The sequence below is a fragment of the Elephantulus edwardii genome, unplaced genomic scaffold (genome assembly GCF_000299155.1).
Source record: "Elephantulus edwardii isolate Elephantulus edwardi_28Jun2011 unplaced genomic scaffold, EleEdw1.0 scaffold00115, whole genome shotgun sequence".
NCBI classification, from domain to species: Eukaryota; Metazoa; Chordata; class Mammalia; order Macroscelidea; family Macroscelididae; genus Elephantulus; species Elephantulus edwardii.
This window is the reverse complement of record NW_006399865.1, coordinates 1,605,883-1,618,699: the sequence shown is the minus strand read 5'-3', so window position 1 is coordinate 1,618,699 and position 12,817 is coordinate 1,605,883. Positions and strand designations below refer to the sequence as shown.

The following is a 12,817-nucleotide window of genomic DNA, read 5'->3' as shown; positions in this document are numbered from 1 at the left end:
TGAAATTAGGTACTAATTGCCATGATAGGAACCAGGGCTAAATCTGGAATAGTCAATATCACATTTTTGGATCCATGCTAAAAATATCAGTACTATAATGAGGGAAAACCTCATTTCTAGTTATTTAGTATTTATCATATGCATGGGAAATAATCTACTCAATTTCTTAAAAGGAGAAACAAAAGGGCTTTCTGGCAATGAACTGATCAAAGCTGTATTTGAAAATATAGCCTTCATCTCAACATACTTTGAACATGTTATCAGGAGGGCCCAGATCCCGGAAAAGGACATCCTGCTCGGTCAAGTAGAGGGTCGGCAAAAAAGAGGAAGCCCCTCAGTGAGATGCCTTGACACCATGGTTCCAAGAGTGGGCTCAACAAAGCAATGAGGATGAGGACGGCACAGGCCAGGCCAGTGTTCCCTCCTGCTGTCATGGGGTCACTGTGAGCCGGAGATGATTGACAGAGCCTGACAACAGTCTTCATGGGAGGAACCCTGGCAGTGCAGTGACTAAGCATTTGGTTGCCACAATGGGCCCAAGCACAGTGCTGACTGTGAGGAAGGTCAAGCAGGGTTTGTTCTGTAGAGTACAAGGTCACTCTTAGGTAGAATTGACACAATGACACCTATCAGAACCTGCAAAGACCTCCAGCTTGCCACCTGACCTGAAAATTGGGGTTCACCAGCCTACCCATCAAGTATGCCAGTGGAAACTTGCAGCCTGTCACCTGACCTATCAATCTGGGACTCGGCAACTCCCACTGTGGGCACACAAGCAAGCCTCTTCCTTAAAGAGGAAGAGTTTGCTTAAAGTAACCCTCTCTGGGTAGCTCTGCATACGCTTCGTTGGATTTTCTCTAGAAACCTCTGACCAAGACATATTTTGCCACACTAAAAAGGATGCTTTGGGCAGAATATTGAATGATCCAGGAAGCATTAAAAGAAGATGGAAAGAGTATACAAAGTCAATGTACCAAAAGGAATTGGTGGACACAAAAAAATTTCATGAAACAATGTATGAGCAAGAGCCTGTGATGATGAAGGAAGAAGTTCAAGCTGCTCTGAAAGAATTGGCAAAAACAAGGCCCCAGGAATAGATGGTATACCGATTGACATATTTCAACAAACAGACGCTTCCCTGGATGTGCTCACCAAGTTGTGCCACGAAATCTGGAGGACAACCACCTGGCCAACTGACTGGAAGAGATCTATATTTGTTCCCATTCCAAAGAAGGGTGATCCAACAGAATGTAGAAATTATCGAACAGTATAACTGATATCACATGCAAGCAAGATTCTGCTGAAGATTATCCAAAAATGACTGGAAAAGCACATTAACAGAGAACTACCAGAAGTACAGGCTGGGTTTAGAAGAGGCTGTGGTACTAGGGATATTATAGCTAATGTTAGATGGATCTTGGCTGAAAGCACAGAGGACTGGAGGAATGTCTATCTGTGTTTCACTAACTATGCAAAGGCATTTGACTGTGTGGATCACAATAAACTGTGGCTGACTCTGAGAAGAATGGGAATCCCAGAACACTTGATTGTGCTTAAGCGAAACTTATACTTGGACCAGGAGGCAGTCGCCAGAACAGAGCAAGGAAATACTGCATGGTTCAAAATTGGGAAGGATGTGCACCAAGGATGTGTCTTATCTCCTTATCTTTTCAATATATATGCGAAACATTATCTGGGAGGCTGGGCTCTATGAGGAGAAGTTTGGCGTCAGGATTGGAGGAAGACTCATCAACAATTTGCTTTATGCAAATGAAACAACCCTGCTTGCTGAAACTGAGGAAGACCCGAAGCGCTTGCTGCAGAGTGTCAAGGATTGCAGCCTTCAATATGGAATGAAGCTCAACGTCAAGAAAACAAAGATTCTCACCACTGGGCTGATTGGCAGCATCATTATAATTGGTGAAGAGATTGAGACTGTCACCAGCTTCAGTTTGCTTGGCTCTATAGTCAACACTCTTGGTACCAGCAGCCAGGAAATTAAAAGACAAATTGCATTGGGAAAGTCGGCTCCAGAGAACTGAGGAGCAACGATGATGTCAGTCTGGAGACTAAGATGTTCCTCATACAAGCATGGTCTTTGCAATTACTTGCTATGCATCAGAGAGCTAGACACTGACTAAGGATAACAGAAGGAGAGTTGATGCCTTTGAGCTGTGGTGTTGGAGAAGAGTATTGAATATACATACCATGGACTGCTAGAACAAACAGGTTTGTCCTGGAGAGGGTGAAGGCAGAATGCTCCTTGGAGGCAAGGATTCTGAAGCTTTGTCTGACATACTTTGGACATGTTGCAAGGTGGGATCAGTTCTTGGAGAGGGACGTTATGCTTCGGAGGGTGCAGGAACAGCACAGGAGAGAAAGACCCTCGATGAGATGGATTGATTCAGTGACTGGGGTAATGGGGCTAGGTGTGTCGGAGACAGTAGGATTGGCACGGGATAGAGCAGGGTTTAGGGCTGTTGTGCATAGGGTCGTTATGAGTCGCAGGCAACTCTACAGCACATATCAACAACAATTTCTTTAGAATGACTTGCCTGACAATTAGTGTGAAGGTCACTACAGCATCACAAGTATGTGGGATTCCTCCCGGTTCCTGAGTATGTTGTCAATTTTCCAGGCAGGTTTTTGCAGGCTTACAGGTGCTGTGAGACAATATGTGACCCAAGAGGTAGTGAGTTTGATCTCGGCTTTTCTCCCCAAACTCAAATATGTGTTAATGACCATGAGCTATTGTGAGAAACAAGCTTTAATTTTGAGTCTCTTTCCAAGTTGGGAATTCGTTTGGTTATCCTTTCAATGTCATCTTAGGGCAATGCAGAGTTCCTTGGTGGTACCAAAAGATAACACGCTCGATGCCAAGCAAAGTGGTGGCAGCTTGAGTCCACTCAGAGGTGATCTCCTGTAAAATTAGCTGTAGAGAGCCCAAGAGAGCAAGGGTTGAAGTGAATCAGAGGTCACATAACAGTCACTGCTTTAGGAAATTCACAACTAGGTGTGACTGTTATATGATGCACCCAGGATCCCAGGACTGCTGAGAAGATATGCAGGATGTTAAAAGCTGAGAACACGTTCATCTGGTGAGACAGACCATCAGTAAACACAGAGAAAGGGAGGAAACGCAATGTCCCAACTCTGCAACAATTACAACTTGTTAACAATTGTTAACAATTACAGCTTGTTCTGCTCCACAATCAACTTTTTTTTTAAGCATCTTAGTTATTTTTAGTGAAAGAAAAACAGCCTTTTCCATGGGGGACAAGTGAACTGAAGGTCAGAAGGAAGGTGGGTTGAGTGCTCAGCAGCTCAACCTCCAAACCTCAGAAGTGGGCAGTGAAGGCCCTCAGCCTGGGGACTTGGGGCATTTGGTGTAGCAGAGGGATTCCGCTGGTGGGGTGGCTGGGTCCACCAGCCTGCCCGTGCTCAGTAGACTGGAATGAGTGGGTCATTGGGTGATTTCCATTTGAGGTGGGTTGACATGATTAATTAACAATCTTCTTGGGTGGCATTAAATTAAGGAATAACACAGGGACCCCAGAGAGAAGGTTATTCAGTTAGATTCTGAATTACAATCAGGTGCAACCATAATTTCACTTTTCTGGGAGCAAATTTGAAGGAAGGTGAGGTCATTCTGGGGTTGATTTCTCACACCATGCTCTGTGCCTTCAAGATGAAGTTGTGCATGAGGTTGGCGTACTGTGTGGTCATGGAATTGTCCATGTGCTTTTGATGGGAATGCCTTCCATGTTCACCACGATGTTTCCCTACACGACCTCATGGCTCTGCAGTCGCTTCAAGGTCTCTCCTACTTCTGCTATCTCTGACCAGTTGATTAGCTCTGCACACTAGCACTCAGCCCAGCCTCGGTCCACAATCAACACTCTTAACACCCGCAGTCAGAAAATCAAAAGATGAATTGCATTGGGAAAATCTGCTGTCAGGGACCTCTCTAGAGTGCTGAAAAGCAACGATGCCAGTCTAGAGACTAAGGTGTATCTGATCCAGGTCTTTGCAATTACTTGCTAGCTATGCATCAGAGAGGTGGACAATGACTAAGGATGGCAGAACTGATACCTTCGAATTGTGGTGCTGGAGAAGGGTTTTGCACATACTATGGACTGCCAAAAAAACAAATAGGTCTGTCTTGGAGAGGGTGAAATAATGTTTCTCCTTGGAGGCTAGGATTTTGACGCTCCATCTCACATACTTGGGGCACGTGGCCAGGAGGGACCAATCCTTGGAGAAGGACATCATGCTCAGAAGGGTGAAGAGATGGCACAGGAGAGGAAGACCCCGGATGACATGGATTGATATAGTAACTGGGGCAATGAGGTTAGGTGTGTCAGAATTACTGAGACTGGCTCAGGACAGGGAAGGGTTCAAAACTGCTATACATAGGGTCACTATGGGTCCCAAAGGACTTGACGGCACATAACAGCAATAACAAAAACAACTCTGCAAAAACCTGGAGAACATGTGAACTGCCTAAACACAAGAAACTTACAGAGAAAGGGATGAAAACCAAAGATCAGATGTTATTACACATGAGATGACAGTCTACAGTCCCGAAGCTCTAGATTATCTCTCAGCATATTATGAAGACAGAAGCCAGGCCTCCCTCCAGAGCGTGGAGCTTCCCTCCGCCTAGCATCTGTCGACACTCAAGGAATGCAGAAGAGTGGAGTCCAAGTGCAATAAAGCCAAAACAAACGGACCAACCCAAACCCACTGCTGTGGGATTCAATTCCCACTTGCAGCAGCCCTATAGCACACAGCAGAACTACTGCATAGGATTTCTAAGCCTGGCAGTCCTGACGGGAACCGATCACCACGTCTTTATACTGAGGGGTGGCTGGTGGGTCTGAAGTGTGGACCTGTCTGTTAGCAGGGGAGCACTTAAAGACTGAAACACTGGAGCTCCTAAGGCCTAAGTTTTGAGTAATTATGAGCTTGTTTCCTAGCAAGAAACGCAGAAAGGATTAGAAATTCACAAACACGTTTCTAGATTCTGGGTGATGATGGACGAGAGTGAGGAGGGTAGGGGCAGTGCAGTGAGGTGGTTCCAGTGCCCAGGGGGATTCCCCATGTGGAAGTCTGGGGACGCTTAGAATTGCTCTGAGCTCAAGCTGGGCTCTGGATTTAAATCCATCCGACAGAATTCATTCAACACCCACAAGTTCTGTTTTCAGGGTAAACTACTCCATGACAGAATGCGCAAACTTTGACGGTCACCCAGCAAATAGTCACCCCATCGAGACAGTGTTGGATGAGGGTCTCCCTCTCTTCCCTGACCCTCTACTTTACCACGTGTAAGATCTTTCTCCAGCTCTGAGTCCCTCCTAAGGACATGCCATCTTGGTAAACTTTGTAATCTTTATAAAAGAATCAAGGACTGATGCTTTCAGAGAGTGGGTGAGAGAAGGGAGTGAGGAGACAAGGGACAGGAGCTGGATGTGGAGGACGACTGATTTCTTTAACTCTGTGTAGGCTTTAGTTTCAATTTAATAATCACCCTTTAAAACCAAGTAGCAATTCACTCCATGTAAGCTACCTTGAAGTAAATACATTTTCCTTCTGTAGCATAAAGCTGCAAATTACAAAATACGCTCAGACTCATGACTGTCAAGTCAGTTCCACCTCAGCTGACCCTCCAGTGGGTTTTCTGAGGTTGTAAGTCCCACAAGAGAAGACTGTCCATCTTCTAGACAGGCAAAGCCTTTGGATTAGCAGTGCAACTCTCTATGGACTACATTATCTGAACTCTTGTTGTTATGTGCCATCAAGTCACCTGCAACTCATAGCGACCCTATGTCCAATAGCTCTGAAGCCTATCCTATCCTGAGCCAGTCTCACTGACTCCAAAACACCTACTCCTATTACCCCAGTTATTGTGTCAATTCATTTCATCCAGGGTCTTCCCCTCTTGCGCTGTCCCTCCACCCTCCCAAACATGATGTCCTCCGAGGACTCGTCCCTCCTCGCCAAGTGCCCAAAGTTATAAGTATGTGAGACGGAGCTTCAATGTCCTTGCCTCCAGGGAGCAACTTCGTTTCACCCTCTCCAAGACAAGCCTGTTTGTTCTCTTGACCTGAGCTAGTCCTTGAAAAGAATCTCCCACATCTCAAGGTTAATGGCAGCTTGTGAGAGTCCCTTCTAGAAGCCTCTTCAAGAATGCTCCTTAGAAACAAGGAGAGTGGCCAGACATCAGCTCCCTTACTTTGAGCCATCAGGAAAGACGAACTGCCAGAAAAGGGCACCGGTTTTGGTAAAGTAGAGGGAAGTAGTAGGAAGAAGGGGCCCCTCAGTAAGATGGATGGACATGACGGCTGCCACAGTGGACTGAAAAGCAGCAACAACTGTGTTGATTGTGCAGGACCTGGCAATGTTTCCCCTCATTCTATCTGAAGTTGCCATGAATTGGAGATGACTCAATGGCACCTGACAATGACACCATGGGTACGCTAGGGATGGAAGTCCTATGCTCAAACCTGTCCTCTCTGGTTGACTGTCAAAGGCAGGTGCCTATTTGCCCCTTCTCCTTTCCCAGGGAGCCACCCACCTCTGCATTTCCATGGGGGGGGTCCCTCCATCCAGACCCACCTGCCAGAAAATCCAGCTATGACTCTTCCTCCTTCTCTTCCCAGATACAGATGTCATGGACCATAACTGGAGAGACTGTAGATAAAACACGAAGAAACATACTTAGAGTAGCATTTATTAAAAATAAAATATGCGCATGTGTATTTGAACAGGAATCAGTTGGGATCTAAAAGTAGAAACTGCATTTGGGAAGACAGTCAAGGGGGCCTCTTTTGTTTGCTATTTCATCAGTCCACTTGAGTCTGTTTTGAAGGCAGCTAGTTCTCTACATCCTTAAATCATGTTTTCCCTAGCTGCATTTTCAGTCAAAGAGTTTTCACATCTTACATTTCACAAGTGGTGGTGTTTGCCAGATATTCTCTAGGAAACAAACTAGCAAACCTTGAAACTTTTTTGGGTATAAACTTGAACCTGTATAAAAAGCCAGATATGATGGTTAATTGGCTTCTAAAACCAGTGGCTAGAATGAAGATCTAGTGGTAGAAGCAGTTAAGAAATAAAAATATGTGTTGCATTAGGGAAATCTGTTGTCAAAGACCTCTCCAAAGTGCTAAAGAGCAAGGATGTCAGGTTAAAGACTAAGGTGTAACTGATCCAAGCGCCAGTATTATTTCCTTCCTAGGCATCTCAACAAGGTGGAGTGGCACAGTGACAATAACAATGGGCTAAAGTACATCAGAGACGATGATGACGCAGGATAGGACAAGGTTCAGATCTGTTTTTCATAGGCTTGCTATGAGTTGTATTCATCTCGAAGGCACATAACAACAATGCATCTGACAGTTACACAGTGAAAAAGGATGACAGAAGAACTGATGCCTTTGCATTGGGTGTTGACAAAGTATACTGAATATCCCATGGATTACCAAAAGAACACACCGATACATCTTCAAGGAAGAGCAACCTGGATGCTCCCTGGAGGCAAAGATGGTGAAACAATACAGCACAGTATGTGCTGTGAGCATGGTATTGCTCAAGAGACCAGTGGTGCAGTAAGGAGCCTTGGTGACTCGGTGGTTAAGGCGGTCCGTTTGAACCTACCAGCCCTCCGAAGGAGAAAGCTGTAGCACTCTACTTCTGGAAGAATGAACTTGGCAGCTGCACGTTCGGGACTTTGGTGCATTTGTCCAGTACTCAACTGTTAACCTAAAGGAACTGACGTCACCCAACAAAAGCAACCTCCCTTTGTTCCTCCTCGCCCGTGTAGGTGGACATGTGACGGTCTCCTGGCTTTTCTACTCAAACAACGTGGGAAAGGCTATTTTTCCACATGCATCATTCTGATGTCAGTGCCGCTGCCTGAGGGAAACCCTCTGGGTCACACCAGAGTCTTGTTTCACCCCACAACTGATCATGGGGAGATGCACAGTTAGGTAGCACTGTTTTGTGGGGCATAGGATCATACACAAACCAAACAAATAACTGTGGGAGAGTTCTGCAAGATAGACTGTTGGTTCACAGGGCTGTGACCTTTGAACTGCTGTCAAATATTGCTAAACAGGTATCCTCATTTGAACCTTTGACATTTGGGTGAGAAATGGACAATGAGGTGAATGTTATCTCTCTCACGTCCTATGTAAGGAACTCTTGTCACACTTTTTCTAGTACACTTCTGGGACACAACATGCTTTTGATGAACAGAATTTCAAATTGTCATTGAATCCAGACTTTCTGGATCTATGAATGATGGATGAATTCCTAAACTATTTCCCTGAGATAATCTGAAGGCTTTTTTAAAAAGGACAACAACGTTGTTATGTACCAGAGTCAGAATCAACCCATAGCTTACCCTCCAGTGGCTGTTGATACGCAGAAAAGCACGTGGAAAAAGACTGCCCATCTTTCTCTTGTTGAGCAGCTGGTGGATTCAAACTGCCTGCCTTTGGGTTGTCAGTCCAACTCCTTCCCACTAAGCTCCTGTAAACAGTAGTTTAGCTTAATTAGTGAAGAACGTCTGCCATGAACACTGTGCTCTTTTAAAGAATTACCTATATAGATGAATTTAATAGCAATTCAAATTAGAGGAAGAGTTTAAAGGGTAGTGAGTTTAGGTCAATAATAGAAGTATAGTTTGGAAAAACAAGAAAAATATTCACACAATCTGAAGAATGTGATCAGTGTCACTGAATCGTATAAATAGAAGTTGTTAAACTGGCATCTATTTTGCTGTGCATATTTTTCATCAATAAATTCATAAACATCTCTCTCTCTCTGCACACACACACACACACACACACACAGAGAGAGAAATTAAACAATAAGCAATATCATGATAAATGAAAAAAAAGATGAAAGTTGTTAAGAGGTTCATTATGTCTGGATAAACAATCAACACCCCCCATGGTAGCAGCAGTAAGAAATGAAAAGACATGTCACATTGGGGAACTCTGCTGCAGGTTTAGGAAAACCCTTTACAAAGTGTCAAAGAACAAAGGTATCACTTTAAAGACTCAGGTGTGTCTAAGCCAAGTCATGGTATCTTCAATTGCTTCACATGCATCTGAAAGTTAGACAATGAATAAGGAAGACCAATACAGAATTGAGGCTTTGAAAAAAGTGGACTATCTCATGCACTCTTCCCCCTATTAGTGAACTTTTTTATTATTGGGTGTTTCTTTGTTTGAAATAGAAGGTTCCTGGGTGGCCCTGACTCAAGTGGGCATGACCAGGGGACAAGGGGCTGGGAACCAGCCAGCATGGGGAGGGGTCATCTCCACAACATGCCATTTATACACAGAACTAAACAGACAAGCACAGTGTCACCACCGCAGTTAAGAGATTGGCAGCCTGGAAAGGGAAAGGAACAGCTAGGGAGTGGAGGTGTCCTTAAAAAAATAAAGGGACCCCTTAAACTAGGGTGCCTGGGGGAACTTGATCTGTTTCAACCCAATAGGAATCAGCAGATCAAAAACTATTTGGGATGGCCAGAACCATCAGGGGTGGAGGGAGGAGGAAGGTGCAGGGGGTGGGGGAACTGTTTGGCAACTAGGGTGAAGGGATTGCCCTCCCGCTTCTGGCATCTCCCCAGCCTCTCCAATCTGACAGGAATGGGGCAGCCTGCAGCCCCCATGGTCAGGTCTGAGGCTGCCAGATGCTCCCAGTACGGGCTGCAGGGGCTCACAAGGGCTTGCCCTTCAGGGAGATGACAGCACTGCCCCCCAGTTTCTCTGCTAGGGTGCAGCGGCCCTAGACCTCCTCATAGTAGTTTGCTTGTAATTTACACTTGATCCCTATCAGCTTCTTCTTGATGGCATCCTTGGAGCTAGCACAAATCATTTTGCTCTTAAGAGGTGCACACTCAGGGACCCAAAAGATCAACACCAAGTCCTCCTTGCTCTCATAAGCTGCATTATACAGGGTGTAGTGGCAGTCAGTCTTTGTCCGGCAGCATCTTGACAAAGGTAGCACAGGCATCGTCAACAGTCTGGCCAACACCTCCAACCAGAATCTCCTTGCCCTCCTCCAGGATGATGTTCTTCTTGTCCTCACTCAGGCAGAACAGCACTGCCTTCCTGCGCTTCTTCACCTTGTCTGGTGTTGATGATTTGCACGCCTTCATGTCACTGAACACCTTCAGACAAGTCGCACAGAGGCCACGTTTCCAGAAGTGAAAGGATATGGCAAAGAGACAAAGAGGACAAGAACCGCCGCAGCTGCTGCCTGGATCCGACCCCTTCTGTTTAGTATCTCCCGCACTCTTAAAAAAACCCAACAAATCTGTCTTGGAGGAGGTGCAACCAGGGTGCTCCTTAGAGCCAGAGATGGTGAAACGTCATCTCACAGGCTTTGGGCACGTTGTCACTTTGGACCCAGTCTTTGGAAAGTGACATTATGTTGGGAAAGGTAGATGGTCAACAAAAGTGAGAATGGCCTTCAAGATGGGTTGACACAGTGACTGCAATAATGAGCTTGAGCATCGCAAGATGGTAAGGATGGTGCAGGAATAAGACAAGGTTCAGTTCACAGTTCAGTTCACAGTTGTAATAGACTCAAAGGTACAAAACACACTGTATCTATCTATCTATCTGTCTATCTATCGAGAGTTCACGAGCGAGCTGTGGTGGCTTATTGGTAAGGCACTGCACTGCCAATCCAAAGGCATGTGGTTTGGATCTACCAGCTGCTCCATGGAAGACAGATGGACAATCTCCTCCCATGCAATTAACTGCCTCGGAAAACTCAGGGGAGTGGAGAGTGGAGAGTCAGTCATGAGTCCACTCCAACTCAACAGTACCTAACAGCAATATAAAAATAAAAATGTGTGTGTGTGTGTGTGTGTGTGTGTGTGTCTCAGATCTGTTGTTCATAGGGCCACTGTGAGTCACTCAACAGCACATAACTAAATACACTGTTGTTGTTGTTAGGTGCCATCGAGTTATAGACGACTCATAGTGACCCTATGAACGAAAGAGCTGAACACCTGTATAACTTTCATTGTTTCTCCATCTTCATAGAGTTTCCAGAGGCAAGTCATTTCAGAAGTGGATGCCACTCCTGCGTCCAAGCTTGTTTTAATCGAGGAGCTCCACCAAACACTGTTCACTGTGGGTAACCATCATCACATTTGACACATCAGTGTCACAGCGTTTAGCACCACAGCAACCACAAGTTACCTCTGTACCGCAAATGGACAGACCAGTGCTATACTACTTAGAAGAATGTTTCACCAAAAACAATTAAAACCAGGCCTGAGTGCCACAGATTAAAATCACCCACCTTTGGCTTGGCAGAGTAACTTCCTATCCTCTAGGCAAACAGAGCTCTCTCTATGTTGTTGTTAGGTGCCTTTGAGTCATAGATGACTCATAGCAACCCTATGAACGAAAGACCTGAACACTTGTATAAACTTTCATCGTTTTTCCACATTCATAGAGTTTCCAGATGCAAGCTATTAAGAACATAAATATGTGAATATATATATATATATATGAATATATATAGTTGTTAGGTACCGTCGAATCTTCTTGTGACACATAGTGACCCCTATGTACAACAGCTCTTAAGCCTGCCCTATCCTGAGCTAGTCTAATTCCAACACAACTACCCTAAATGCCCCAGTTACTGAATATATAAATATATATTTATATATACACACACAAATTTATATTGAGTTAAGATCTGTACACAGTAGCCTTTAATATTCTATACCATAAAAATGAAAATATAGAGGGTGCTTGCTTAACAAGGGCCAAAAGAAAGAAGGTATAAATTTTCAGATAGCGCCCAAATCAAGACAGTGATTTTTGATATGCCAGTGACACTTAATAGTAAAACCTAAAGTAAGTGTGACTTGCCAGGAGAACTGAGGAAAAGCAGCTTAGATAAAACATTTTTTCACCTCCTATCCTTTCAGCCAGGCCTGCTCAGAACAAGGTCAAACAGCCCCTCAGGTAGTTATCCAGAGACTCTATAATGTATATAGGGAACCCAAAGATATTATGAAAAGCATTCTCTTTTCTCTGCCTCAGAATGGTCAAAGTTGAAAAATTCAGACTCTTCCTATTAAGGTGACTATTGAAACATCATTATTTTCTTTGTTAAATGAGTAGATTCAACTTTTTAAAAAAATCCAGCTTCTGGATGGTGAAGAGACAAAGTAGCAACCTGCCTTCATGGGGATTACTGGGGGGGAAAATGCTATTCCTATTGGTGGGCAGTGTTTGGTGGAGCTCCCAGGTGAAGATAGGTTTGAAAGGAGGAGTGGCATCCACTTCCAAAATGGCTTGCCTCTGGAAACTATGAACCTGGAGAAACGAGGACGGTTATATAAGGCTTCAGGCCTTTTGATCATTGGGTCACTATGTGTCCTCCTCGACTCCACGGCAATCAACAACAACATGTCTATATATGGGGAGGTCTAGTGGTAAGCTATGCTGCAGTCCTGAAGGCACGCAGTTTGAATCCACCAGCTGCTCTGCGGGAGAATGGTGGGCAATCTCCTCCCCTGCTATTAACTGCCTCTGAAAACCCGCTGGAGGGTGAGCTGTGGAGCGCAACAACAACAATGGTAAGACGCTGTCAAGCGATCTCTACGGCAAGCAGTTCGAATCCACCAGCTGCTCTAATACCTCTGAAAACTTGCCGGAGGGCCAGCTCGGAGTCTGCGCCAACTTCTTAGCAATGAGTTGATACACACACAAACACACACGCCCTTCCAGGGAGAAGCAAGGCAGTGAAAACCTGCTTTCTTACTCAGCAT

At 44.9% G+C, this 12,817-nt stretch overlaps 1 pseudogene; it reads right to left on the bottom strand.

Moving 5' to 3' along the window:
- Positions 1-9,735: 9,735 nt before the first annotated feature.
- On the bottom strand, positions 9,736-10,189 carry LOC102853071 (annotated as a pseudogene).
- Positions 10,190-12,817: the final 2,628 nt, after the last annotated feature.